The sequence below is a fragment of the Rissa tridactyla genome, chromosome 21 (genome assembly GCF_028500815.1).
Source record: "Rissa tridactyla isolate bRisTri1 chromosome 21, bRisTri1.patW.cur.20221130, whole genome shotgun sequence".
NCBI classification, from domain to species: Eukaryota; Metazoa; Chordata; class Aves; order Charadriiformes; family Laridae; genus Rissa; species Rissa tridactyla.
The window spans coordinates 6,443,522-6,471,503 of record NC_071486.1 but is presented as its reverse complement, the minus strand read 5'-3'; the positions used below and the strand labels follow the sequence as shown (position 1 = coordinate 6,471,503).

General features: G+C 48.1%; 1 protein-coding gene and 1 long non-coding RNA gene across 3 annotated transcripts in view; one reads left to right on the top strand and one right to left on the bottom strand.

Moving 5' to 3' along the window:
- Window positions 1-19,121, bottom strand: part of LOC128900303 (uncharacterized) — a 65,333-nt gene extending 46,212 nt beyond the window's left edge. Inside the window, exon 1 of the long non-coding RNA XR_008463273.1 lies at window positions 19,063-19,121. This is a non-coding gene — a long non-coding RNA (uncharacterized LOC128900303). The remainder of the gene's footprint in view (window positions 1-19,062) is intronic.
- Window positions 1-27,982, top strand: part of KCND3 (potassium voltage-gated channel subfamily D member 3) — a 115,178-nt gene that overhangs the window by 23,693 nt on the left and 63,503 nt on the right. The window lies entirely within an intron of this gene.

Here is a 27,982-nt window from a genome sequence, read left to right as displayed (position 1 = left end):
ATTTAGGCTGCTGCTTCCTGAGAGAACGGTTTATCCTCACGCGTCCCCCGCTGCATTCACAGAGCTGCGCTCGGGAGCTCGGTGCCGTCACCCTCCCTCGGCGGGTGTAGAAACCGAGGCACACGGTGGAGAGGGTCTGGGAAAGGGAAACGCTCCCGCTGATGGCGGCGAGGCAGAGGGAGGGAGATGCAGGACGCTGGGTGCCGGGCGGGACCCGCCTTCCCGCGGAGCCCGGGAGAGCAGCGCGACCTCCCGAGCCCAGCCCTGACCCATCCACCACTCGCAGCGCGGATTCGCTCCGCAACCAAAATCCAGCCAAGCTGAAGTCTGACCGCCAGTACAAATTAAGTTCTCACGGCCAATTAAAATGCACTTTTTCTTTCCCTTCTCTCTGCTAGTCAATACGATAAACAATAGGCCAGCAGAATACAAAGAACTTGCTTTGTGCATTGTGGATTCTCAAAGATGCTTTACGACATTAGGTAGCGAACACAAAGGCTGAGCTGATGATGTGTTTATTTCTGTATAAATATGTGTTCCTCTGGTGTCACTTTTGGCATGGAAGAAAAGAATCATGTTTCTGCCTAAACATTTCAAAATGGCCAGAGGATTTAAAGCGGATCCTCATTAAAAGGTCTGTAATCCTGTCTCTGGAAGGCATGCAGAATAATGGGTATATGCCTCAAAAACCTACAATACATTAACGTTTTTTTACATAATCCACTCCTGTTTAGCCAGACCTCCAACTAACATTTCATTTGAAGGATACATAGGAGTTCAGGCTGGTTTAAAATTCTACATTGAATAGAAACTCTGCTGATTTGAGGCCAGAGCTATGAGCTTCCTCTTGTCTCTCTGAGCTGTGGCTGACGTTAAGAACTACGCCAAATCTTTGAACGTCTTACTGGCTCCAAGTTTATTCAATTTCCTAAAAGTTTCCCCTAAGAAAAGATTATTTTTCGCTTCATTTCCACCTCTGATCAAAACCCTAACGCCTATGTCATATCATCCTGTTAAACTAAAACCAGATGATACTTTCAGGTGCGTTTCTTCATTAGCCCTAAAAGTCTCTTTTGGGAGGCAGGAGAATTGTCCTTTTTGAGTGAAATGTATTTGTGAAAGCTGCAATTGCTCTGCTGAGAACACCAGGCCAGTTCAGCACGCTGTGCTGATCAACAAAGCACTCCGGCACATATTTATTTCGTTTGGGCAGGTGTTCAAAGCCTCTGCCTTAGGCAAAGCCCGTCTCTGCGCAGTTGCCCGCAGCGCGGTGTAAGCACCAGCTTTGCCGTGGCCCTTTCCTGCTCCGCCACCCGGGCCAGCCCCGCCGCCTCATGCAGGAGCTGGACCGGGAAAGCTGCAGAAAGTGATATCGGGCACTCCCCAAGGAAATTAAAGTGGTCACGTTGGAGCTCGTTTCTGCAGGGGAGAATGAAAGATGCTTGCATTATCAGTGAAGTATAAGATACTGTGAAACAGGGCCGTGCTTTTGCAGTTCGTGCCCAAGCTGAAGCTCTGTCTTATCTCAGGACAACCTCGCAGCCTGCTCCTACGTTTGCTTTGCAAAGAAAAGGAGGACGTAAAAAAAAATTAATGAAAAAGACTTTTTTTCTTTACTTAAGTGGCACCTGAAGGTTTAAATTTAGTAATTAAAAGTCCCTCTATGCTTCTGCATGAATTTTTAAATATAGTCATTAAAAATAAAACCAACCCTTAGCATGATCCACCTTACATAACTTCCTCCACAATTTAAAAATAACTTGTACAACTTTCTAGTACTGGGTGTGCACCAGCGCGGTTGCAGGAGAGGCAGGTACCCCACTGCGGCAGCGGCAGAGCTCGCGCCTCGCCCCATTCCTCGCCACCACCTTCCCCTACGAGAGCTGCAGCCCCCGGGCACAGAGCCCCGCCGTGGCGGGCGGCAAGCGGCCTCCCGCGGCAGCCCCGACCCTCGCTGCACCCCAGACCCCGCACCGGGGGTGCTGGGGGAGGCACCCAGAGCGGGGATCCCCCCGTGCCCCACTATCACACGGGTCCCATGGGCCCGGGGGCTCCTGGGGGGCTGCGCGCGGCCAGCTGTATTGCGGGACCTGGCCGTCCTTCTGCACGTGGCCTGTCCTCACTGCCAGCACGTCCAGTATTTTAGAGCTGTTTATGTCTGGAGCTCCAAGAAGCATAGCTGTGCGTTGTAGCTCGGCTCCCGGCTAACTGAATTACCAGAGAATCCTAAGTCTTATGTTATTCTGGTCCAATAAATATTAAAGTCAGAGGAAAAGCTCATTAAAAGTCCCGAGAGTATAAATACAAAACAGAGCTATCTTTGTATTTGTGCTGAAATCAAACAACGCATTAATAGCGCTTCATAAAATCTTCCATGTATTGGTCTATAGAACTCTGCAGCTGAATCCTCTGCTAGGCAGCATGGCAGGACCGAGTATGAATGCTCTTCTGTGCCACAAAGTTCCTGAGAAATTCTCAGAAGCAGCCAAAAAACTGGAAGGCAGTAAGAATTGCGGAGTGGAAAGAAATGACCATGTGAGAATGATAAATGCATTGCAAAATAAGGAGAGCGAGGATATATATCAACATCGGTCTATAAATCATGTAGGTGCATGATGAATTTGTTATGCCAGCTACGCCTCTTGAACTGTTAAAGCAATGCTAAAATCTGATTGAGGCACATGTGAGAAACTCTAGGCAAGTCTCCCAGGCCTTCATCCCTGTCTGGAGTAAATTATTATAGCAGTGCTCACCTAAGTTTACATTAAATTAGGATCTAGCCAGTTTTAGCTATGGAGAGAATTACTCCTGAGCATGCGTCAGGCAGAACATCATTAGGTAGTCAGGCACACGCTTATTCTGTGTTTCCCAGCTGTGTGCCGGCCCGAGTCTATCCACTACTTCAAGCTTCCTTCTCCTAAACATCCACACACCTGCTTTGGGTGTGCAAGAAAAACCCCTCAGATGGACTTCTCCATCCCACAGGCTGGCCCTGAACAGAAGCGGGGGCAGCAGCCGGGGAGCAGCGCGTGGCAGGGCACGAGTGAAACGGGCTCAGCACCTCGCGATGCTCCGGGGGGGAAAAACAGCCACCCCTGGCATGGGGGTCCCGCAGAGCCCGCGCTGCAGCCCTGCCCTGGCTGCCGTCTCGTCGCCATGCTCATCGTCTTCGAGCGAGGAGCCGGGTGGGCGCAGACCCCCGCGTCCCGCCTGCCCCGGGCAGCGCCGCTGCCAGGCTGCCGTGCCACCGCCTGCCGTCCCCATGCCAGTTTGCTGTGTCATTGCACAGCTATTTATAGACTCACGGTTGTATCCAGGGAACCGGAGGATGTTGACTAGTATCCTTCTATGAATAAAACATGGATATTTTCCTGGCTTGAGAAGCTAAGAGCTGCTTTAGGTTTAACGTTTTTCTCTCTGATTGGACTTGGCAGCTGAGCCAGTTACTTCAGACACAAAAAAAAGGATCTGAGACTTGACCTAAGAGAATACATTACAAACCGTACGTCAATACGTTTGCTATGACAACATGGCACTATTCTATCAATATTATGGAAAAAATGATAAAACTTGAGGAAATTTGCTTCTTCTGCAGATAGTACCTTTTTCTTCAGTTTTTCCTTCCCCTGAAGTCAAAAGAGACCCTTCCTTGTCAACTGGGCAGAAGACATTCCTTGGGAATTTTTTCCTATCTGTAATTATAAATGGAATTTGAAACAGAAAGCATGTCCACACCTTTTCCAAATACTAACTGCACAAGAGGAAAACTTCGCTTACTTCCCTGCCCAAGCAGGAGCTGACTTTGAAGGGCAGGGGCTGCTCAGGCTGTCCTGAATCCATCTTTCTTGGATGAAATCAGGCATCCAACATCACCAAAAAAATTCTCCCTAGCCATGGAAGTGTAACAGGGACCAGATCAGGGCAATAACCGAGACAGACAGACAGGCCAATAACGCCCTTGCAGAGGCTGAGACTCCTCTTTTAGAAACATACTCAGGGAAGGGGCCAGACTCGCGCTTCCTCCTGTGTCTTTATGCTATTCTGGCTTTGTAGGTGGGACAGAAGGAGCCTTAAAGTGAATACAATGCCATTTATTCCTACCGACAATCGTGCAGCCACCAGCGGGGTGCCGGGAAGGGAGGCAGATCTGGATGTGTAGCTGTAACTAACCTCGCCCAGGTTTCAGAGCGCTGTCGCGTTGCAGCACGGCGAGCGTGGGGCTCCCGGGGGTTCAAGGGAGCCCGGCTGCTCCCAGGACGTCCCAGCTGCCAGCACCAAACCTGCTCCAGGACCTCTGCCCTGCACGGGATTCACCGCAGGTCTGTCCACAAGATCAGGGACGAGGTCCGGGCTGTACCCAGCTGCACAGGAATCGCCCGAGTATTTCCCCCTCTCCTGGTTAAGACACTGAGTGTTTTGATTTGTTTCCTATTGAAATCCCCGTTTCTTGCCCCTCCTTCTTATCGTCACACATTTGTTAGAAAGCATCAGATCTGACACATGCTGCGTTATTCCAGCTTTGTGCCGTCCTCATGCTGTAGAGTTATACCAGCATAAAAACAGTAATTTATGGAGGACTTCCTACACCAGAGCAGCGGACAAACAGATTGAGAGAACAAACAGGAGATTCACCGTCTCTCAGGCACAACACATCCTTTTGCTGATCAATGAGAGTACGCGCCCTGTTACCAGCAAGTTACCGTGTCTACCCCAGTCTGTCTCTCCCTGTTGAAAAATTAATGCCGAGTTTCCTACGGCGGCATCCGAGATGTGAAATGACAAACGGAAGGTCAATCTGGTGGATACATTTCTCCATACAGTTTTGAAGTAGGTCAAGTAATATAGGACTTGGCATCACTCTCAAAGTAATCATAACTGGAATTAAATTTAGATTTCAATAATGAAGGCGCTTGAAAAAGTCAAAACTCAGGCCTGTTTCTGGGGCCCCTCTTTCCTGCAAGAGCAACCCCATCACTCTACAGTCACCTCAAAGGATGGATAATACAGATATTGCCAATTCACCCAAGAGAGTTTTTCCTTTTTTGCCACTGTTTTTGTCAGCCTCCCCGGACAAATTGCCGTGTGGTGAGGCACAGCACTCCCACGGCAACTTTCATGGTAAAATTTCAGTTTATTTATGAGCTCTCAGAACAAACCTAACCTTATAACTGCCTCTGCAAGATGAACAAATGCCCCCAGCCTCTGCTTTCACAGCTGAGGATGCTGCAGCATGGGAAGATGAAGCTGCTCCCAGGCGTGTACCAGAACGACGTGAGCAACCCAGAGGGAGACCAGCTCCTCTGGTACTTCCTCTGCGTTTCTCAGAAAGCATTCTTTTCAGGTTCAGAAAGGCTTACGTTTCATGTATACTTTTCATGGCTCACTACACTGCTTGTTTTGAGTTGGATTCACAAGAAAACTACCAAAACATTGCAAGAAGTCCGTTTCTCAGTGTTTCAACCCATCCTACATTAGAAACCTCACAAGAAGAAAGCCTGACCTAATGAGATTACCCAGGCTGCTATTTTCAGGGCTAACCGCACTGAGGAAGAACAGAACGAAAAGCACATTACTGACTGATAAATAAAATAAAACTCATTTTCTGATTTATTCTGTAAATCAAAATGCTCAAAGAACCTCTAAGGCTATATTAAAGCCGAGAAAAACGTAACGCCAAATCAATGTTAAAGGCCATCTCAGCATCCTTTTATCTAACCAAAATTGTAAACACACTGCTACATTCCCAAAGCACAAAATCCATTTACACTTTGCATACTTGAAAAGAAGTCTAATGCATTTTGAAAACCACAGACTTAACTGCATGCTTCTCCCATTTAATACAACAGGACTTAATAAGATTTGCAGGAGGCATAAAAGGCAAATTGAACCCTATAGCTGAGCACACAATTTCAGGTTCCCAGCAGAGAGGCAAACCTAGTGATGGGGAAAATGTAACACCAGAAGGGATCAAAGCAGGATAACGGATGACCAGAAAATACAGGGAAAAGTCATGAAACGTAGGCTCAGTGCTCAAGTTCTCGCAGCGCTTCTCTGAACACGTAGCAGCTGATTTGTGACAATGACAGGGGGACAGTTTTCAAAGCCGGGCCCCAGAAGGATTTTGCTGCTTGTGGGTAACTGCGTTTCAGAGCTCCCTGGGTCTTGCTAGCTTTGGGCAACGCACCTGGGCAGCCAGACTCCGAAGGAAAAAGCTGCTTTGGCTCCCAAGTTGTCAGCAGGGACAAACAACCCCCCCAAGGAACCTGGTGCATCCTCGGGGAGACTTAGGTGTCCTCATCCTACTCTGGCTGTTACCTAATGGCAGGTCGGTCCTTCTCCCCGAGAAGCGCAACTTTAAGTTTCTGAGTATGACAAGAAAAGAGAGAAAACTCTGAAACCACACAGACACGATCTTAGATATTTCTTGAGATTTCTTAAGAGGATATCAGGTCGCAAGACATCAGAGACTTCTTGTTTGAAATCATCCCCGTAACTGGCCATCCACCCCTCTGTGGCCGTACCCCTACCAATCACCCCTGGCTTTGGATCTCTTTACTGCCACCTCAGTGGGTCCTGCCGAGGCTGTCGAAGCACTGAGCAGCGAGCTCGCCGTCTCAGAGCCCTCAGACCCTCTGCCCTGCACTCACCCTCCCACAACCTCTGTGAAGCCCACGATGTTGGAGAAGCATAAATGCAGGTAATATTTTTCCCTCTGCTTAAAATCAGAGGCAGACATTAAGCTTAGTTTCAACTGGTATATACACAGCAGAAAGCTGAGAGCTTATCCACAAGTGGTCTAAAGCGTGGCACAAACTCAAATGACTCAACACAACAGATGCTCTTTATACCTGTCTGACTTTCTGCACGACGTGTGCTTTGATCCAAAAGCTTTTATGGTAATGCTGGAGCCAAAGAGGGCTGAGGAAAACAGAAAGACTCCTGTTGACTCAAGTAAGCCCTGGATCGGGCCGTCAGATGGAGGAACGGAGCGTCAGTTGTGCAGGCAGTAATGGAGAATGTGCACACTCAAAATTAAAAATATGCCTCCTGCGCACTCACCGCGATAACTTATGTTAACGCTCCCCCCTACAAAAAAATACCTTTTAGCACTGCTCTGGGGACAACATGCCACTCCAGGCCACCTCTGTGCATCCCCGGCTGCTGCCTCGGCCGCTCTCTCGGTATCGGGTGTTGCCAAGACAACCCGCAAGGATGGAGCCCGCTGCTGCGGAGGGTGGAGGTGGCCCCAGGAAAGGGACAAGGGGTCAAGCAGGTCGGGAGCAGATTTCCGTGGAAAAATCGGATACTGACTTTGGAGGGGGCGTAGGAAGTTACCAGGGATAATGTTTGTCTTTCTCCCCTTACTGCCCGCGTGGTGGTGTGCCGAATTCTCTAGCTCTGACACAAAGTTCTGAACTGTGCAAATAAAGCCAGGAAAAACCGTGTGCGCTGCTGCAGCTGCCCTGCAAAGGAGGCAACGCGGCGGGGCTCCCGTGCCTTCGCTTCTCCATCTCGCGCCGGTTCCTTTTCTCGCCCTGCTCCTCGCCCATCTCCATCCCGCATCCAGCAGGTGTTGCCATGGCAACACCACGTAAAGCTATCCTTCCCTCTGACATGGGAGAAATGTTGAATGGCGGAAAAGAATTGGCTTGGGAAAACCTGGAAATTCAACTAAAAATAGGAAAGGCAATAATGGGAGGTGATGGTGGAAAGCTGCCTGGGGACTTCAAACCCTTCTGGAGGTCTCGTTACGGCCCGAGTGCAATTTGCTGTTTCTCTTTCACTCTGATGAGAGGAAAGAAAGATTTTTGTTCTCTTGTAAGATACGAAGCATCTCTGGGAGTGCTGTCCCTTCATTCAAGCCTGCTCTTAACAGTGATTCTCCTATTTTATCACAGAGAAATGATTCTGAGGGACTAGAGAGCAAGGAACGAGCAGCAGAACCCCAGATTCCCCTCTAAGGAATGGCTTCACCTAAAGGCATATACTGTTACAGTAAATCGCTGTAATTTGTGCTCTGATGTCCTGCATGGCTTTACAACAAGTGACAAATCAATCATTATACAAACATCCTTTGATAATCAGTGTGGTTACGTTAATTATGATAAATGCTTTTAGCAGCTGCCGTATGTGGACGCAATGCGTAATTGCATAGGAATCATATTACCCTACTTTTCTGTTCACGTCCTGAAGTACAAAGTCTCTCAAAAATTGCCATACGTCAATAGCTGAATGCAGAGTTTACAATCCACTCTTCCAAGTATTTAATTGTAGAAAATGCAGAGTCCATTAGCATTACTGTTATTAAATATTAAGTAATATTCCTTGAAAAAGAACCATTACCACTTTACAAATTACAAATATACAGGAGGACTATATCAGTTTCCTGACCCAGGGGATTAATTGTAGCGGTTGTTGCACAGCAACCCGGTACAGCAGATTAGGACCTCACCTAATGAATAACACTGCATCCAATTGAAATTGCAAGGAAATTTAGCTTGGCAGAATGCAATTACAGAAGTTTAAATCTGATTGGATCGCAATATTTCTGTATTCTTAAAAAGTGCATCTGTAACAGTGATAAAGAGCAATAGATGAGGAACGTGTAATTCCCATTGGTCTTAAAGGCACAAGAGGGGTGGGGGTTGAAAGGTTTGGAATTAAAGCGACAAATTCAACAAACAGATCAATGGATACTTCTTCACATAATTAACCTCGGAGATTCAATGCCACAACACATCTCCGGGACTAAGAGTTCAGCTTCCTTTTCAGAAAGAACAAACATCTCTATCACAAACAGGAACCGATGTCAAAAAAAATACGCTGTGAGTTTAGAACAGGTTATAATTCTTCTGAAGTAACGGGGAAATGTCCCTGGTGGTTGGTTTTCCCCTCGCTGCCTGCTCAGGGTCTCTTTTTTCAGAAGCAATTCGCGTTTGTCACCGTGAAGGACGGGATGCTGAACCGGACAGATTGCTGGAGCGCCCACTGTTTATATTCCCTTTCCTCCTAATGATCGCAAGGGGTCAGACCTCGGGTTTACATCTTATCATCATGGAGCTTTAAGAGAGTCTTTCGGGGGATTTTGGTAAAGCAGAACAGCTACGTTAATTGTGTAGGGAACAGAAAGCTCATGTTCCAGCTCTTGCTACAGCATCCGTGTTATTCCTGCGGCAACGCTATTGCTGGGAAAAGGATTTTAAGTTCAGTTTTAGGCTAGAATGACCTTAGTAGTTTGGATAGTAAAAAAGCGGCCATGGCGCAACTATTTGTAAACCAGCCCGGAGAAGGATGGAACATGCGCAGGAGCCTGCCCTGGGCAGGCGGCCGAAGGGCTCCTTGGCGCCGACAGAGCAGCGACAAGAGCCCTCATGTTCTATTGTTACGGGAAATCAAGATGAAAACCTGCGCAGGAAGGCTCCAGCCGCACCGCCACCAGGGAGGAAGGGCGAGACGGAGCACCCAGCCCGCCGGGTCCCAGCGGGAGCCTGGGCAAGGGAACTCCAGCGTTCGCTCCAGCTGGGAATGGGCCCAAGAGCAGCCTTGGGGCACCCTGATGTCCAGGAGGGAAGCACAACAATGATGAGCAAAAGAGCAACATTTAAAGCATTGAGATAAGTGGAAATTCTGGAATAATAAGTGGAAATAAAGGACTATTTAGAGAGGCTTTTCCCCCCGCAATTTGACTTTAAAACACAGGATTTTCATCAAAGTAATGAGGGCTGTAATAAATTCTGAGTTTAAACATCCTATTCCTAATGCTTTATACTTTGAGACATCTATTACAGGTGAAGGGATCCATCTTATTTGATGCATATAGGGAAAGACTTTGCAGAAGGATTTAGAAAAACACTAATATTTGTGTTTTCAGAAAAAAGCCCACCACTTGAGAATAAAGGAGACCGAGCAGACCCGAGTCTGAGGAGACTCCCAAAGCACCTCCATGAGATCCCTGCTGCTGCCTTTTACCACCTTATTCTCCAGGCTTTAACCGGAGCCTTTTCTTTTCTTCTGTACACGAGTTCTCCTGAGGAACCTGGGTCCTCAGGGTCCCAGCGGTCTGTCCCCACCGTCCCCTGCGCTACTTTCGGGGATGTACATCAGCACAGTTCCAACAGTCCCATCACTTTCTAGCAAAGAAGGGGTTTAACCCTGTATTTTCATCAGTTCTCCCTAAACCTCTTGGCATTAAAAGATCTGAAAATAAACCCCCTTTCATATTTGGTGTGGTTTTGGAGTCTGATTTAGAAATGGTTTGAGAAGAGCTTTTTTCTTCCTTTTTAGCCTTTATATCAGTCATTTTATCTGATATATGATAAGCTCAGATGAGTTTAAACTGATTCATCCTATTTTGTAATGTTTAAATGTACTTTGCTGAAGCTCCATCATAATGTCACACACTTTTAAAATGAATAATTCATCCTGCCCACCTCTTCTGAAATGCCAAAAGGATACTGCGCCTTACCAGATAGAAGCAAATACCTTTACTAAAAAGTACACAAGGAAACAATATAATTTAAGAAAAAATATCACTCCAGGCTGCACCACTGCAAATCTCAATCCTGCGACCTCCCATGGGAGAGCACGTTGAGACCCTGGAGGGATCCATCTTTCCCAGGGAGGAGGCTCTTTCCCAGGGAGGGGTCAGACCAGGGGTCAGTTGTTCTCTGCATCAGGCAACGATGGCTCCGCGCTTTCTATCGGGAGTCAAGAAGCATCTGAGAATCACTGCCAGGCGCAGATAAGACTCTTCTAGCAAACGCCTGTCAAGGAACTGTGTAAGAAATGACATCGATTTTATCCCCGTGCTGGTACTATTTCAGGGAGAGCCTTTGTCAGTTCTATATTTAGCTGCTGTATTATGTACCTTGCTAATAGCCAGGTAGAATTTTGTCAATTTTGAACCCAGCAGGGAGCAGGTTAAGACTCCGGAATGAAAGCCACTTTGTGCCAAACCAGTGTTTGCCAACCAGAATAAAACACAGGTATAATGAAAGAAACCTGGAGAACTTCAAATAACAGGCAGCGGAGTTTCCCCCGGCTGTTCGGCAGGAGGGTTTCCTGCAGCCATCCTGCATGGGCACAGTCACAGCACGGGCGCAGTGGGTGAAACCTCCCACCCGCGGCGGGGGGGCCGTGGGATGTTCACGGCACCCAGAAACACCCCACGTCCTAGGAACACCATTACGAATGCCCCAGCACAGGGAGGGGGAAACAGCCCAGGATGGAGGAGGATGGAGGCGGCAGAAACCCCAAGCCAGGTCTCTGGGAAAAGAGGGTGTGCTGGAAGAGACCGGGCGTCCCCAACCCGCGCTCACATGGGTTACAAGTTCTGACTTGGTCCAGAGCAGGGAGCAGCATCTCACCCATCACCCCCCGGCTGGTGTCACGGCAGGGGCTGAGCCCTGCTTGGCTCACAGCCACTCGCCTGCCAGCAGGAACCAAGAAGGAACTGTCTGGAGATGTCAAATGGGCCAGTTTGCCGGGGGGAGCAGCCATGGGAAGGCGAGCGCTGGGCTCACAGCTGCACGGCTGAACCGGCACGGCCCCTCGCCAGAGCTGCTGGGCCTCCAGCAGCCTCCTGCGCCTCTTACAGACCCACGTCCAGCACAACGGAGCGCTCCGCAACGCCGACCAACGCATCGTTAGGCAGCCTGATATTTGATGGCCTAAATCGTCATTTGTATTTCATAAATATTTCATGCAAGGGTATTTTTACTGAATCATGGACAGAGGCGTGAGACAAACTCTCCACTGGAGATACGAAAGGCATCTGATCGCTTTTGCCGAACGTTTGCAGCAGTACTGGGAACACTGGGCGCCCTCGCTCACGGCACAGTGCTCCAGACATCACCAGGAAGAGGAAGCCAAGGACAGACTTGTATCACACAGTCTCAGTTTTGTGGAAACAAGCTTTCAGAAAGACAAAATCAGCTCTCCAAACGCCTTATGAGTCTGGAATAAATAAAAATCACAGAAAACTAAAAAACCCTGTAAAACTCCATAGCCATTTTCATCAAGAGCCCCGTGCTGCTCATCAAACATTGAAGAGCAGTCTGTGAATATCTGAAAAAATGACCTCATTGTCATTCTTCAAATCTTCCCTTCAAGCCTCGGAGCGCAGCGATGCTTGCAAAAGAACACTAGATGAGTCTGGAGTCCTGTGGCCACATGTTTTCACATTCACCAGCATTTTTTCACCCCCAGCTATCTTTTTCTTTTTTTTTTATGGTTGAAATGCAAAACGAATGCGTTGGCAGAACCCCTGTACACTCACCCAGGCTCTTTCTAAAGTAACATGCACAGGGAAGGAGAACAATGAGCCAAGCGGTTTTAGCACCAGTTACAAATATTCCGGAGCCTTAGCTACAACCCCGGGCAGTTAAATCGCATAAAGCACCACAGACACGCTATGGACGTTCCCCATCAGACCAGCCCTTTGGGGCAGGACTAAGTGAGAAGCGGTTAGACCCCAGCTGAGGACTCTGTCTGTAATGCCTTAGAAACGATTGCCGTGAAATGACTGAATCTTCATTGGTCTCCAATTAATCTCAGAGGGCTGATTACAAGCACTCTGAACCCTGATGAGAAACTAGTGTGGGCAGGATCCCTTAAAAGGTAGGGTAGGAACACGCAAAACCATAAAGCAGAAGGTCTGGCCTGCAAGTGGGCAGAGAGCGCTGAGGAGGGGCAGAGGCATGTACAGAAAATTGTGGCTGCAGCTCCAGGCAGGGTCTCTCAGGATAACTCGCGAGGGATTATGCTGTTCCTAGCACAGATCTGTCGCAAAACCAATCCCTGCGCACTTTTCCAGCTCCCGATCAGCCTGAGCCGTGCTGTTTCCCTTTCAGACGCTCCTTGGGGAGCGGGAGCAGAGCGCTGGGCTCGGTGGGAGGCCGACGCAGCCGCTGCCTCCTGGCCGGAGGGGCCCGCTCTGCCCGCGGGGACGGGCGGCACAGCCAGCTCCCGCAGCACAAATGTGGCTCAGCCCTGCTCAGGCTTCGGACCGCGGGGACAGGGAACAAGGCGGCTGCCGAGGCTTCCCAAAGCTCCTACGGCTTGTGAGCAGACCTGGGAGCTGCTGTCAGACAGACGCGTCTCCCGCTCGGTGACTCCTCTGAACCCAGCGCCGGCCCCAGGTAGCGTGACTGGTGCTAACCCTGCGCCAAGTGAAAGACCAGCCTGTCTCATCCCTCCCAGGGCCGAGACGCACCCTCGGGAGGAAAATTAAATCTCCTGCGGCTCCTGTGGGAGGGCAGCCCTGCCTGCAACGGCGTCCTGCCGGCTCCCTGCTTGTCTGGCCCACTTAGGAGGCAATCGCTAGGGACCTGACTTCTGTCCAAAAGCAAAATCTAAAAGAGAGCATATGGCGTAGGTTTAAGCATTTGGCTTCTATGCGAGCTTGGGAAGAAGAGATAGCAGCTAAGTTTTGGATGCCAGTGAAAGCTCAAGGTCCAACCACAGAAAGTCCATTCCTGGGGGATAAGACTTATTTAACGTGACTAAATTACCCTTCTGCAGTTTCACATTCATTGAAGGTAATTTTGTGTGTCATATTTATCTATAGATATATCTCTCTATATATATACGATTGCACAGCGTTCTCATAAAGCCTCTGCAACCGATCAGTGGGGGGAGGATATCCCTTTCCTATATAACCCATCGCTCATAGACCAGCAGTGATATTTATAGCTGTTTATAAGAGAAAGTTATTAATTTCAGAAGTCTTGCCAGACTCTGGGCACCAAAATGCCCAGTAGGAGAAGCAAGGCAGAATGCACTCGTAAATTAACACAAGAGGGGCTGTAGGAGATCAGGTATTCATTAACAGCTTTTAAGGCAAAAAGGGAACACTGTGCTCACCCTGGTGCTGGCTGTTCAGCAGCAAAAGGCAAACCACCCACCTAGTGCAGACATGCCATAACTAGAATGGGCCCGTGAATAATTTGCTTAGTTTTGAAAAAACAGTGTTTTCTGTCAAGTTCAGTGACCTCTTTTTACTACGGTTATTTACTAGGTGACTTGGTTTACTCTTTTTCTCCAGTACCAGGCTGCTAGGGATGCTGCCAGTAGTTGCCAAGAGACATTCTCTGCTCCAGAGGTCTCAGTTCAAGAGGAGAGGACGGGCAAGTGGAAGGGACCCACTGTGCAGATGCAAAACAGGGGCTGACTGACTCCTGAACTACGCCGAAATCTGTTCCTCATTCAGCAAAGCAAATCAGCATTGATTTAAACGGTGCTTACAGTAAAGCAGGTGCTTAAGTGCTTTGCTGGATGATGATGGGGACACTGAGGGTCTCGATGGATTCGGCCCAGCATTTCCCTGTGGCAGTTAAGTCACTTTCCTTACATTTTGCTATAATTCTGTCACTTCACGAAGAATTATCAAGCTTTGTCTCCCAGTTGCCATCTGCAAAAAGACGTCAAATAAAACTCTGTAATGAGTTCTCGCTGCAGAAATCTTTCCCACCATCCATGTCTCGGTCACCTTTGACCTCACCTCCCCATAGAAAATGACCTTTCCTGCATCTCATGGCTGTGATCTGTTAACACCGAGTTTTCATCGCATTCATATCCCCTGGTGACATGACTTAAATCTGAACCAAGACAAGGGTAAAGGGTGTTAAAAAGCCCAGTTACAGCTTCTTTATAAATGATGATTCCATTTAAGAACTAGAAAGTACTATCCAAGAGAGGATAAAAGATACCTTCTATAGGAACGCATAAATTTAGAAAGGGACACACGGCTTTCGTGACTCAGAGGAGGATTTACTATCTATATTGTCTCTTATCATGCCAGTTTAGAGCTCATCTGTTGAAAATGGTTTCAAATTAAATTTCTGGGGTACAAACATGCAGAAAATGATGCACTGTGCTAAAGCAGGGGTTTGGCTGGGTGGGTTCAAGGTGCTCCTCTGCTCTGGAGCCTACGTGACCACAGTATCTTTGTGCCTCAGCAAAGGTTGTGAGTCATCCAGCTGCTGCCGTTACACAGACAAAGTAAGTTAATAAAAGAGACAGGGCAAACATCCTGTTTTGTTCATAATTCGTATCATGGATGAAGATGTAGCTTAATTAACCATCCTTCTCTCCCTATAGGACAGTCTGATGATAATCACTTACCATATGTAAAACACTACACAGCGTCACTATACACTGTTCTTTATACTAAAAAGCCTATCACTGTGTCACCGCAATAACTGAACCTACTGTCAGCATTCTAGATAGAAATGCCAAAGATGTAATGGGCCAGAGAGACTTAAATACCCTCCCAGCTCCGGAGCTGATGTCTTTCTCACTCATACACGGTGTCGAGACCATGCGTGGAGCAGAGATAATTCTCGCTGAATCATTCAGAGCCCTTTTTCCTGCTTGTAAATTATCCCCAACCCGGCTGCTCTCCTGCCACACGCGTTAGCACGCAGCGCTTCTCAACCAAAACACCGAGCAGGCAAATCCCAGCCTGTGGATTGCTGTCAAGCTCTTCCCCCGTAACATCCCTCTCCTCTGTAAGCCTGGGACGCCGCTGGGATGCCGGGCAGCCCTAGCCGCAGCATACCGGCTCTGCTTGCCGGGATGCCGAGCATCCACTTGCTTCCCAAGTGATCGCCCACAGGTATTTACACACGCATTTACAAGACTTTTCTCAAACACTCCTCTCGGCAGCCGGGATGCAGGTGAAAGCACCTGGAAAGATGCTGCAGTCGAGGACACCTCAGCTGCCCCCGCAGCCTGCCCAGTGGTCCCTCTCCTCCCGCTGGCCCGTCACTGGGAGCGGGGGCCAGGAAAGCCGCGGGGCTGGGCAGGAGCCAGCCCCATCGTGCCGGTCATGCCAGGGAAGGGACGGGAGGTGATAAAGCCTCACGGCAACCAAAGGAACAGAGAAAAGGAGATTGTTGTGTTTGAGACTAGATGAGTAATCATCCTGAATTCCCCGCTTCACCCTAATCCCCCGCTGAGTCACTGGGTCCCTGTTCGTACCCCAGGCTGGGTGACTCCTCTCCCGGAGGCTGCCAGGGATTTTTGCCATATGGCAACAAGGAGATTCGATTAGTTGACTGTTTCCTATTTGTTTTAATTAGTAGTTTATTAGCCATATGTTAAATTGCACATTTCAACTACTCAGTGGTGTTACTGGAAGTCAGAAAGTATCTGGACAGGGTTCCTGTTGCCTCCCGAGCCGCGTGGGTATCTGCTTTGAACATAATGTCACCTGGTGGGAGTGCGGGAGAGCTCTCCCTCGTATCATCTGATCTCACCTCGTCTTATCTCATCTCTTCTTGTCTTACTGAGTCTTATCTGCTGCCTCTGCCAGCACGGGGCAGGGAGCAGGTCAGACCTCTGGCTGCTGACCAGAGCTGCTTGTCACGTCCGTGGATGCCGACGGGCCTTGGCATTCCCAAGCTCCGGAAGGTCTGCTGCAGGACACCCAGGGATCTCCAGGGAGAATCGCCCAGAGGAGTCATCTGGTGGTGCTCCTCTGTCTGGGCAGCAGGTTAACAGGAGCTGGGAACCACGGCACTAATCACACTGCGGTGTTTGCACCTCTCTGCTTCTGCATTCCCATCAATCAGCCATATAAAAGTTAATGGGAAATAGATAAAGAAGGTCATAAAGAGTAACAGAGCAGATTCTGTTTAGAGCTCCCTAGAATACCCACAGAGACCTGAGAGCGGTTTTCGCCCAGCCCTAGTGCACACACGTTTATTGCAGATTCTGGCACCACAGACGGCTGCTGCCGCACATTTACCAGCACGCAGCTCTCTAAGAATAGCTAACCAGTTATTAAACGCATCCCGCACACCATCCCACCTCTTGTCAGGAAGCCGCTGCAAAGGTACTTGCAGCACATGACTAAAACCCCCACCAGAAAGCACCGGGCGACTCGGGGAACGTCCCAGACCCGCGGGGGTGCGAGGAGGCCCGGCGCTGCCGTGGGGAGCGTGTCTGACCTGCTCACGGCACTGCTCCGCCGGCCGCGGGACGCTCCTGGTGGCCGTGGCTAGGGAGCATCCTTCTCCTGCCACTAAGAGTTGCCCTTTAAGTTTTCAAATTATAATCAGATTTCTCCAAAGATTTGCCCAGGGCTTTTCCAGCTCCTCTGAGGTCTCTCAGTGACCAGCATCGACAGCACTTATAAACTTTGATAAAAGTTCCATTTTCCAGTGCTACAGCTTCAGGTTTTACTACTTCTGGACACAGAAATGCATGAACGCGCTACTAATTTTCCCCTTGACTACCTTTACTTTTTCGTATTCTTATAATCTTTCTCTATTATCACACTAGATGTCAAAGTAATTGCACAGAATTAAACACCAAATTCTGGTTTACTAGCTAGGCTAATTTGTTTATATTTGTTTTCTTTTTTCCCCCAAGAGAACTGTAAACATTATTTTATACAATAGTCTCAATGGCCTCTCCATGACTATTTCCCTCCTTCGCAGAAATATTAAATATTTTGTTTCACACTTGCACCTTTCTCTTGGAAGACATCTTTAAATTAGGTTTTCCTGATTCCCATGCAGTTTAGAAATGCAGATTCCTAGATGTTAGGATTGATTTTATATCCTATTTTTTCCCATCAGTTCAGGGGTTATAATGCAGTAACTCCACTCTCTCAGATACTACATTGAATCAACGTGTTACTCTGATTCACTCTTATGCACTTGCTCCCTGTGTGGGCTCAGATCAATTTTTAGATTCTAATGACTGACACATTTTTAAAACACATTTCAGTTGCAGCTTACAATAGATCCCAGGTGCAAACTTGCAAGTGCAGCTGATCCCAGCCCCAAACCCTCGCCGTTTGCAATGGAAGGCCAGGCAGCGGGGGGAGTGGGACGGGGACACTGGAGCTGCCACCTCCGCCAGCCCCGCACCCTGCCCGCCCCGGGCTGCCGGCAGAGGCCAACCCAGGCTCAGCCCCTGCTCCAGCACAGCAGACACAGCTGCGTTCCAGGAGCCCGGGGCTGAGCAGGTACCTCTGACTTGACCAAAGAAGCCTGAGCAGAGCAGCAACGATAACAGAGTTTCTGGAACCATCGTGTTCCACTGCCCTCAAAGCAATTACTACATCAACCCATTAACGCTCCACATCCTCTCCCCGGCCCAGGGGGATGTGCTCTCCCTAACTGCCAACAGCAGGGATGAAAAGGAGGGAGAATATTTATTCCGAGGGTGGCACGAGGAAAGCAAGAGTCTGTAGCCATCCCCCGACCAAGGGCCAGCAGCAGCATCCCTCCCCTGGCCTCGTGCCAAGCTCAGCAACATTGTCATCTCTGCTGTGACAAGACCTAGGTGCTCACCGCAAGAGTATGACAAAGCATTGCTAACGGCAGGAGGTTTTGATTAGCGGGCCCTGGAGAAGGAGTCATACCCAACAGCGAGGCCTTGGCCACACTCTCTGCCCTCGCCCACAGCAATGCAGCAAGCCCATGCCTGTGTGCACTGACACACGGGCAGCTCCTTTTCTCCAGGAACCGACTTCCCGCTCGGTTTCCAACGCGTTTCGGCTCAGGCGCACATCCCTGACCACTCCCCAGCTCCTGCGTCCCCCAGACTGCACCGACCCAGCTCCGAGACAGCAGGGTCAGCGAGCTCTGCCAGGGACGGGGCTGGGAGGGCAGTGCCTACGCCACGCTGTACAGCACGGCTCACGCTTGACATTGAATTTCTCCATATCCCGAGAAGCAGGTTCCCCCGAACCCCACTCTGCTGGTGGTGTCTCCCCAAGAAACAAATCCCACCCAGCCCAGCCATTTTGCGGCGCAGAGGAAACACCGACGCTCCTCCTGCAGCACAGGATGCTCGTTTGTGTGCAGAGGCGATGAGAGAAACCTCCCTGTAAGAAGGGACGAGGAGCTTCATGTTTACCCTGCCTGGTACAGGAGAGATTATAACGTCACTGGTCGTGTTTGTAAACACTGGCAAATGTGACAAAACGTGGAGTTAATCCTTGAAGCCTGCGGAAACCAAATATTCTGTCCAGTTTGGTAACAAGTACAGATAGAAACATGCTCTGTGGCCTCAGTGTAGTCATATTAAATATTTAAAGTTACTTACTGAACACACGAGGGTCTGAACCTCCAGCTGATCAGCGTAACGTGCAGATTCTGGAGGAGAACATGGAAAGGCAGGCATGCCGGCAGCTCCGCCTGGGTGGGAACAACTGGAAGTTATCCTTCAGCTGGAAAGTAAGACAAATGAGACAGTATTAAAACATCAGATAAGAAACGATGTTCCCTTTATTAAAAAATAGCAGTACATTCTTTGCATTTAGCATAAAATCTGCTGTAATTACCTAGCAGTTGGAAGGCAATTTGCAATAGGCTTTATTGTTCAGCATCTGTACCACATTCTCAGGGAAACATCCACCAGGGAATAAAGTAAAATGAGATGTGCCACAGTAACTACATTTAAATGCTTGCACAATGGAAATTTCGGTGAGGCTTAAACAAGCTACAGTGCAATTCTACTTTTGTGGTTTTGTTTTGTTACTTAAAGGGCTCTGGGTTTGACTCCAGCTTCTTTTTCTCCTGTATACACACACCCACCAGGAATGCTATAATCCACACAAACTAGTAGGGTTATATTACAAAAAAAATAATCATTGTCAAAAGAAAAAACAAGTCTATTGCAGCCACAGAACAAGAAACATTCAGGCAGGTGCCACCACCAGGACTCCGCTGTTTCTCTATGCACGTACCTCTTCGGTTTTAATCTCTACAATAAAGAGAAAAGGCAAAATAGCTTGGCAAGTTAACTAATGACTTGCAAATTCACCACAGCATCCTGGAGTAACTGTTTCATCCAGTGGAGAAAATTGGAGCTCACGCAAGGTTTTGCGGATGCTTAAAGGAAGATGCATTTTATTCCTGCTTAGCCTGGTGTAAGCATCTGGCCCAGCTTCACCACACGCAAGACAGTCAGTAGAACTGTGACAGAAATAAATAATTGCGAGTTTGTACCAACTTAAAAAAAAAAAAAAAAGAAGAAAAGAAAGCGTTCCAGTTTCGCGTCTCCCCGAGGCAGGGAGCGCACACGCGAGGCCGTTCAGGAATCCCGTCTCAGGTGTTGAAACCTGCGCCACGCGGGAAGAGAGTCCGAGCCCGATGCTCTCCACATGGTTCCGAACCTCCCAGGGGACCTCATATGTCACATACTGCCAACCACGAATTTATTGCGTGCCTGTTTATTCCTTCTTTTTTTCTTTTCTTACTGATCAAATAACATCCCTTCTGATTTAATTTCAGACCATCAAATAAAATAGGAATGTATCTTTGCAAGGAAACGTATCTCATGTTCCCCTCCAGCCTGAAGCTAAACAGCATAAACAAATTCATCCCTTTCGGTAATGAGGACGTGATTGCAAGAGTGCTTGGAATTAAGGAATATTAACGAATTCCCTATATTTCTCTCCCATCCAGAATTATGTTTCAGAACTCTGCCTCGTGCTTTGCTACCCTGCCTCACCCTGTCCCATCAGGCTGTGTGCCCTCGAGCCTCCAAGCAGGTTATTAGTCTTACAAAACGCACAGGATTAAAAGCGCATGTCTTTAAGCTCTACGGGCTGAATTTTACTCAGCGTGATTGCACGGATACAAATGAGAACAGAGCTTGATTCTAGATGTTTACAGTACCATGCAATTTGCTTTAACACGCTGACTTCTGATGTAAGGCGAGTCCCACGCGGAGGAAGTTAATGTGTGTGTCCTCTTTCAGATCAGAGCAAAGCACGCTCGAATGGGGAAATCAAAGCCTTATTATTAGGTAAAATAATTCCCCCATTCAAGAGAAAAAGGAAAAATTCAACTAATGCTCAAAGAAACGTGATGATCTGTGAGCGAAAGGAGGCAATGTAGATGTGATGACAGGAGGGATGTGACTGCGTGCTCTATGGGTTGGTAGGGAAAGCCAGGAATAATAGAGAGCAAGGAGAATCAGACAGACATTTACCAAAATCCTAGACTTTATTCAATGAATTATTTAAAGTCTATTTCTGATCTGGCACAGGAGGTCACTTGATCTCCAGAAGGGAGCAATGGGAGCCCCATCACTTCTGCCATTCAAAACTGGAACGAACAAAGTGATAGGAAATAGACGGCACAGAACCGTCATCCCGGGGCTCCAGGGAAAGGCCTCTGCCCTTCGCAGGCTTCCCCTCTGTCTAATATTCCTGTCTGAGCTGTGGTGAATACTGACACTTACATACACGTCTGTAGGCATGGACCAAAGCTGTGGTCAGCTTCTCCACATCTGATGGCTTAGGTACGCCGCCACAAACAAATAGCATCAAGCTGGATGAGGCCTTCCAGACTTACCAAACAATAGCATTAAATCATAACAGCCTAGGCTTGAAGGACTCATTTTAGTAAGACAATACCGATACAAAGAGAAGGGCTAGATGCACCCAAGAAAGCCTCCGGGCTGCTAGGCGGCCTCAGGAGCTTACCCCCGGACTGCTGCCCTGAGGCGTATGAACATCGTGACAGACAAACTTTGTCTTTATTACAGCCTTGTCTAAGAGTTGGAAAAAAAGGATAGAAATATGAGCTGAAAGTGATGAACTAAATCACACGAAGGTTAATGACTTTAATGATTTAGCCAAGGTCTCACGCAGTATACCGCAGCAGTAATTTGGAAGCGCTCGTGTCCCAACCCAGTTCTGCAGTCGTAAGATCATCCTTCCTACTTCGCTTCCGAGAACGCGGACAGATTAACAGAAGATGTGTCTTCCCCACGCACCCCCTGAGAGCTTCCGCAGACCCGACATCTCCAGCCAGTGCCCTGTTCCCGGGATCGGAGGGAGTGCAGTGCATTTGTAGAAAAGGGAAAGTATAGCTTAGGACCAAGGTGAATATCAACAGCCCAGTTTTGCAGGTCCACGAGCTGAGGAGGGGCTGAAGTCACTCTTCGTTCGTCAAGCAGTCCCTTTAGTCCCCCACCTTCGTGGAGTCACGGAGGGGTTTATTCATTCTCTTTCTAGACTCTTTGTTCCCTGTCCTACAAATATCCGTGACAACGAGCTCCGTGGTCAGAGAGAAATCTAAAAACGTACACTCAGTTTACCTCGTTCAGCACATTCACAGTGGCTGGGTTTGCCCATAAATAACCATACTGCTAAAGGTGAACGTGAACAACTGGAGACACTGAGACACAGAGAGAGAGAATGAGTTCTGGGCAAAGCTGAGATATACAGTTTCTCCCACTCTTATTCAACTGCAGCAGTTTCACATCTCTGGGAGGAAGGGAAAAAAGCTTCAAGCATGAGATTATTACATTTTGTACATTACACCCTGATAGAAGCTAAAAATAGACTCTGACGGTTGCTAAGTACGTTTCAAATGGCTTTCCTTAGAGGTAAAAATGGGATTTTATTTGAAAAAGCAGAAGGTGGGATTTACAACATCTTGGGAAAGAGCTGAACAGAAAATTGCCCGTTGTTGGAATGGAAAAAGCAGGGAGTTGGCTATTCCTTTTCTTCTCAGGAGAGAAGGCGAGGGGGGTTTACTGAAAGGCTCTTTAAGGCTTCCCAGTGCGCTACATGAAGAATATGTACACAAACTCACGACACTTCTCATCCCCTTCCCTTCCACAAAACCCCAACGTTCCGGCAGGTCCCACCACACCGTGGGCACGTCTACCCTGCGGACAGCAAAGCAAAAACACTTGCACCGGCTCCGGGCAGTGTCACTTGGCCAGGGAACAGCCGAGCCCCCCATCAGCCATTTCCCTGCTTCACAGCGTGCATCTGGGGACACTGGGACAGGAGAACCTTCAGCTTTAACCCAAGAATCAGGGTTAGAGCCCAGGTCTGAACCCAGTGCTCTCTGCTGGGTAACCTTCAACACACCAAGGACATTAACAGCTTTCAGGCTTCCACACAGACTAATTCCACTTTGTAACTGTAAACGTTGTGTTTAACCATGTGCCATGGCAGGTTTCATGTGGAAGAGCAGGTGTGAAACAGCCACGCGTGTCCCTGCGGTTAGGACAGGGTGCTACGGGTGACGCCTGTTTGCCTTTCTTTGTAGCTCGGAAACACTGACGTGGGGACGGGCTGCCGTTCTCACTAAAAGCACTGTGGTTATCATTTTGTAATTAACAAAATGAACCATTATAATAAAGATTGAGGGTTGTAACTGAAAGACATCTTACATCACAACAGTTTTGAGGCTCACTCCAGGCACCAGGAGAGCAATCTCCTCAGTAGGAACTGCTGGAGGACTCAGCAACCGGGTAACAGACCTACCCGGCAGAAAACAGGCTGGAGAGAATTAGCATTATGGCCATGCAAAGAGCATGAATACGCTACTCAAAATGTTGAGGTGCTGACAAAGCTCATGCAGAAACAGTCCGAGCAGACAGGGAGAGACGCGGTTGGGAAGGACAGTAACCAGGGGCTGAAGCATCCCAGGCACCCTTTGGAGCATCAGACCTTCGCTGTGACCTCGCGGCTCTCCAGAAAAGAGAATCACTATCCCAGGGGACACATTAAAACATTAGGAGAAGAGTAAAATAATGGTTCAAAGAAAACAGGTGTAAAATTAATGGATACTTATGCATTGACGTGGCAGCGTGTATATTGAGGGGGGGAAGAGGAGAAACCCCATTTATTTTCTTGTATAACTTTTTCCTTACAAACTCACTGGGTCCTTTATCAAGGCAACGTGGGGAAAAAAAAAAAGCATTATCACGGCTGAAAAAGAAAAGCTATTTTTAATCAGTTCTGTCAAGGGAGACAAACTTAAGATACATTTTTTGCATGCTTTGTCAAAGCAAAGGCCGGGGCTGCCTGCGCCTGTGGACAGTAATGGCATCAAAACAGCCGAGAGCCGGGCTCGCTCTGAGCTCTCACTGCGGTTTCTCTGCTCCACCTTTCAAACGACGTCCATCCGTGGAGGGCTGGCATTCAGTGGCACCGGTGCTTAGTATGAGAATATTGCTCCAGTTCTGCGTCCTACAGGAGAGCGATGCAGACGGAAATGCACAGCACGGGATTTAGGGAGAGAGCCGGGTGTGCAAAGGGCTGCCTGGGGGGTTCTGGTTCTTCGTTAGCTGTGTTCATTGTAGCAATTAGAGATGGACTTGGGAAGTGCACGGGGGGAGAGGCTGCCGTGGTTTTTTGTGTTCAGGAACCTGCCCCGTGTCCAACATCAGAGCAGATGAGAACATTTCAGTGTGACTTAGCTGCATCACCCTCCTTTTGGATTCATAATACAATGGAAAGAGATAGAGGAAAAAAATAAAAATCTATTTCAACAAAATGAATTTGCCTCTAAAACTTCCATTATCAGATCAGATTTATAAGAGAGAAGCAGGCAATTAAACCTAACAGAATGTTTCACAAACAAAATCCTTGAGGTTAAGAATCTGCATTAATATGACAAAACCCAGGAAATGACAAGCTTCTGACTGCGAGTTTATCCCCGACCACCTCTGTACAAAGGCCTCGGAACATTATTAATGACCCACTTTGTCAGCAACTTCCTTAACTTTAACACAGTTTTTTCTTTTTACTGTAGAATTTGGGACATTTTTTATCAAGTACTAGATAAGTCTTAATGACGATGAAGGTTATCGAGTTCATAGGGAAAGTAACGAGGCTTCTCTGCTGCGCTGGCTCCTGACCCGCCGGCAGCTCTCCCTCCACGGTGCCCAAAAGGCACAAGGAAAACCCCGGTACAGCAGAGCCCAGGTAGCTTGAGTAATGTCTGCCTTTATATATTTATTTATTTGAAATGAAAACCGCTGTTACTTTTCACTCCTGACAGAATTCTACATTTCCTATGCCAGTCAGCGTATGATAAAATAGCAGAATATTCACCAGTGTCAAACAGAGGATCTTAGCAATAAGCTTCAGCGCAATGTGAAATATTGTAACAATTACTCCTTGTGATCAGGATGTTAATCTTCCTTTTTCAAATAAAATCCAAGGTTATCAGTATGATCTAGCAGTTTCTCAAAAAATTTCAAAACAGTATTTCTAATTATAAAATTCCTATTTTGTGAGTCTCTGGGTTCACTGCTATCAAAAATCATTGACATAATTTAGCTTGGAGCCTCCCATTTCCAGCCTGTGCAGCTTTTTGACTTAATAAAATCTAAATTTGTGGGTGTTTAAAGATAGGCTAAGTAACATACATACACGTGTATATTTGTGTGCATATGAATACACACATGCTTACATATATAGAAGCTTCATTTACAGACGTAATGGGAAACATTCCCAGCTCTAGTTCCCGACACTGTAGAAACGTGAGAGACAAGAAAAGTCTCCCGAGTACACCCAAAGCAGTAAGAAAAGTGAAACCTGTTTAAAACAGACCAATGGCCAGAAACAAGTACAGATGAAGACTATTACTACTGACAATGCCCTGTGTATCTGGATTTAAGAGTCTGGATAATTTGATGAATTATTAACATGCTAATGTAAGTGTAATCAGATCTCATGACTCGAGTGTACAGGGATCACCACAGGGATATAAATAACAAAATGTTTAATTTTCCCTGAACTCCCCAGTACGGGTTCTGCCAAAGGTAGCGCGTATCGGGCGGGACGGAGACGAGATTGTTTCTGCCATGGAACAAGGTGGGATAGGGAGAAATGGAAAGAGAAAGCAAAGGTGTGCAGCGCTGGTTTTCCATACCACAAACGCTTTCCAATCCTACGCAGAGGGCACGAGACAGAAAATAAGGGCAGTGTCCTCAGACGTGGACCCTGCCACCTGCATCACACCGCTTCATCCCCGTCACCAGCAGGACAAGCCCACTGCACCGCAGCGCCACGAGCGCCTCCCCATCTCCACCAGGTGCTCCACGGCCGACACCGACATCACGTCATTAACTCATTTCAACAGCTACAAAACCCCTGGCTAAATATTTGGTTTCTGGAGTCTTTTATGACCCATTCAGCTCCACTTCAGATGTTTTGGCACAGAAATAGCATCAAAGAGCTAAACAGAACTTGTTACTCATAATATCCCTTTAATCTTATAAACAGCGTTCAGCAGATACCGATCTCGGCAGTGCCATAAGATTAATGTCCGGGGCCCAGCTCAGACAGAAAACAACGCTGGGTGAGCAGCTCCGTGTAGCAAAGCATATTTCTCAAGGTGACATGACCCCACAGAAATATTTGTCAGCACATATTGAGAGCTGGAGAGTCACCCTGAGCACATAAATACTGTTCAGTGCAGAAAAGGCAAGAAAAACTGTACTTATGGCAAAACTGCGGAGAAGTTTTTCTCTGAACTGTTGCCAGACACTGGTGACTGTGGCACATGGCGGGGCTCTGGAGGTGTCCTGGTTTGGTGCCTGGGTTGAACCATGACAGGACGACTCCTGCGATGGTCCACGACCGAGATTTGTGTCGTGTATTCTGTTCTGGTGTGACAGAGCATAGACAACAAATTTAGGGAGGAGGGAACTGAAGAAAACCCAAGAGAATATTTCACATCCCTTAGCAGCTCTGACCCCCGCTCCAGAGGCAAATCGGAACTTCTCCTGGAGCGGGTGGGATCCGGCCACTCGCCCTTTGCTGGCCCCCACAAAGCCCCGGGCAAGGAGCAGGAAGCCGAGACTCGACTCCCAGCCCTTGCGCAGGACGCCGGGGTGTTTTTACGCATTCCCCTCCAACCAGCAGCTTTCTCAGCCACATGAGGCTGATAACAGCCAGCATTTTCTCACCTCAGACCGCGACGAGGAGACTAATGTGACTAATGTCTGAAAAGAGCTTTGAGGCAGCTGGATGGGAGCGCTGGCATTATGATTAATTCCACAGACTCATGTGGATTATAATAAGCATGAAACCAAACCACTGCGCAGAGGACATACGATATTATACTGCTGTTTTCTTTGTGGGGGTTTAGCCTTTCAGCATCAACTCATAACCAGCAAGAGAGGGCTACGTATCCCTTGTCTAGGACACTCAACAGCTCTTCATGTCTTCCCAGGGAAGGGCACAGAACGAGAGCTACGGCAAACACGAGAGAAGCCAACAGTGCCAGTCTGCACAGCCTGACTGAGGCGAGAGCCTGAACCACACTGAGTTCAAAGACAGTGACGAAATCAGTACGGCGCCCATCAGGGTCGGCACTGGGGCCGTGACACAGGGAAATAACTCCTCTTGCTGGGAGGAGAAGCAAGAAGCCCCCCCTCCCGCGCCGGCTTGGCTGCCTCTGCCGGGCTCAGGCTCCTGCTCCCGGGGCCAGGAGGCTCTTCCCTCCCCGAGCCAAGCCTCCCGCTCGGAAAAGCCTCTCCTTCTCCCAGCTACAGCCAGACCACAAGGCACCATATAGGCAGGAAGGGTGACCAGCTCCGTCCCATCAATATGAAGGTGGCCGGTGCCAGTGAACACAGGAACGTCTCCCCTTCTGCTCTGCCCTGTGGCAGAGGGAAGATACGGATTTGCCCAAGGTCACGCAACATGTAATTAGAGCTTCACATAAAATGCAAGAAACACGGGAACCAGTCTCACTTCCCAGTCGCTGTCAGGGCCACCTCTTGCGAGCAGCACTTGAGGGCATCGTGGCACATCAACACAGTGTAACAACAGACATTGTGTCCCAGCTACTGCAGTCTTTGGCAAAAATGGTATTAGAATGGGCTGTTTCAGTAAGAGAGGCATCTCCAGTCCTTGTGAAACTGTTCCTTGAAAATAATGCCATACTAAGCTGTCAGCGGCCCTTCCTCACTGAGCAAAATACGTTTCTTCCCCTCACAGCTAACACTCTTCATGGAAGGATGCGATAAGTGCAGACTTTCACTTAGAAGTTCAAGGTTTTTTAATTAAAAGACGACTGTTATGTGAGGTTATTTTTGTATGCAATCTGCAGATTAGCTCTCTGGCTGAGAAACGGTTTGTCCGTAACCACCCCTGTGGTCACAGGTACCGCTGCCTATGAGTGCCCTTCACGGCAAAATCAAATTGCAAAGATCATAAAGATTAGAAGATTACGAACGCACGCAAAATGTGGTGTTT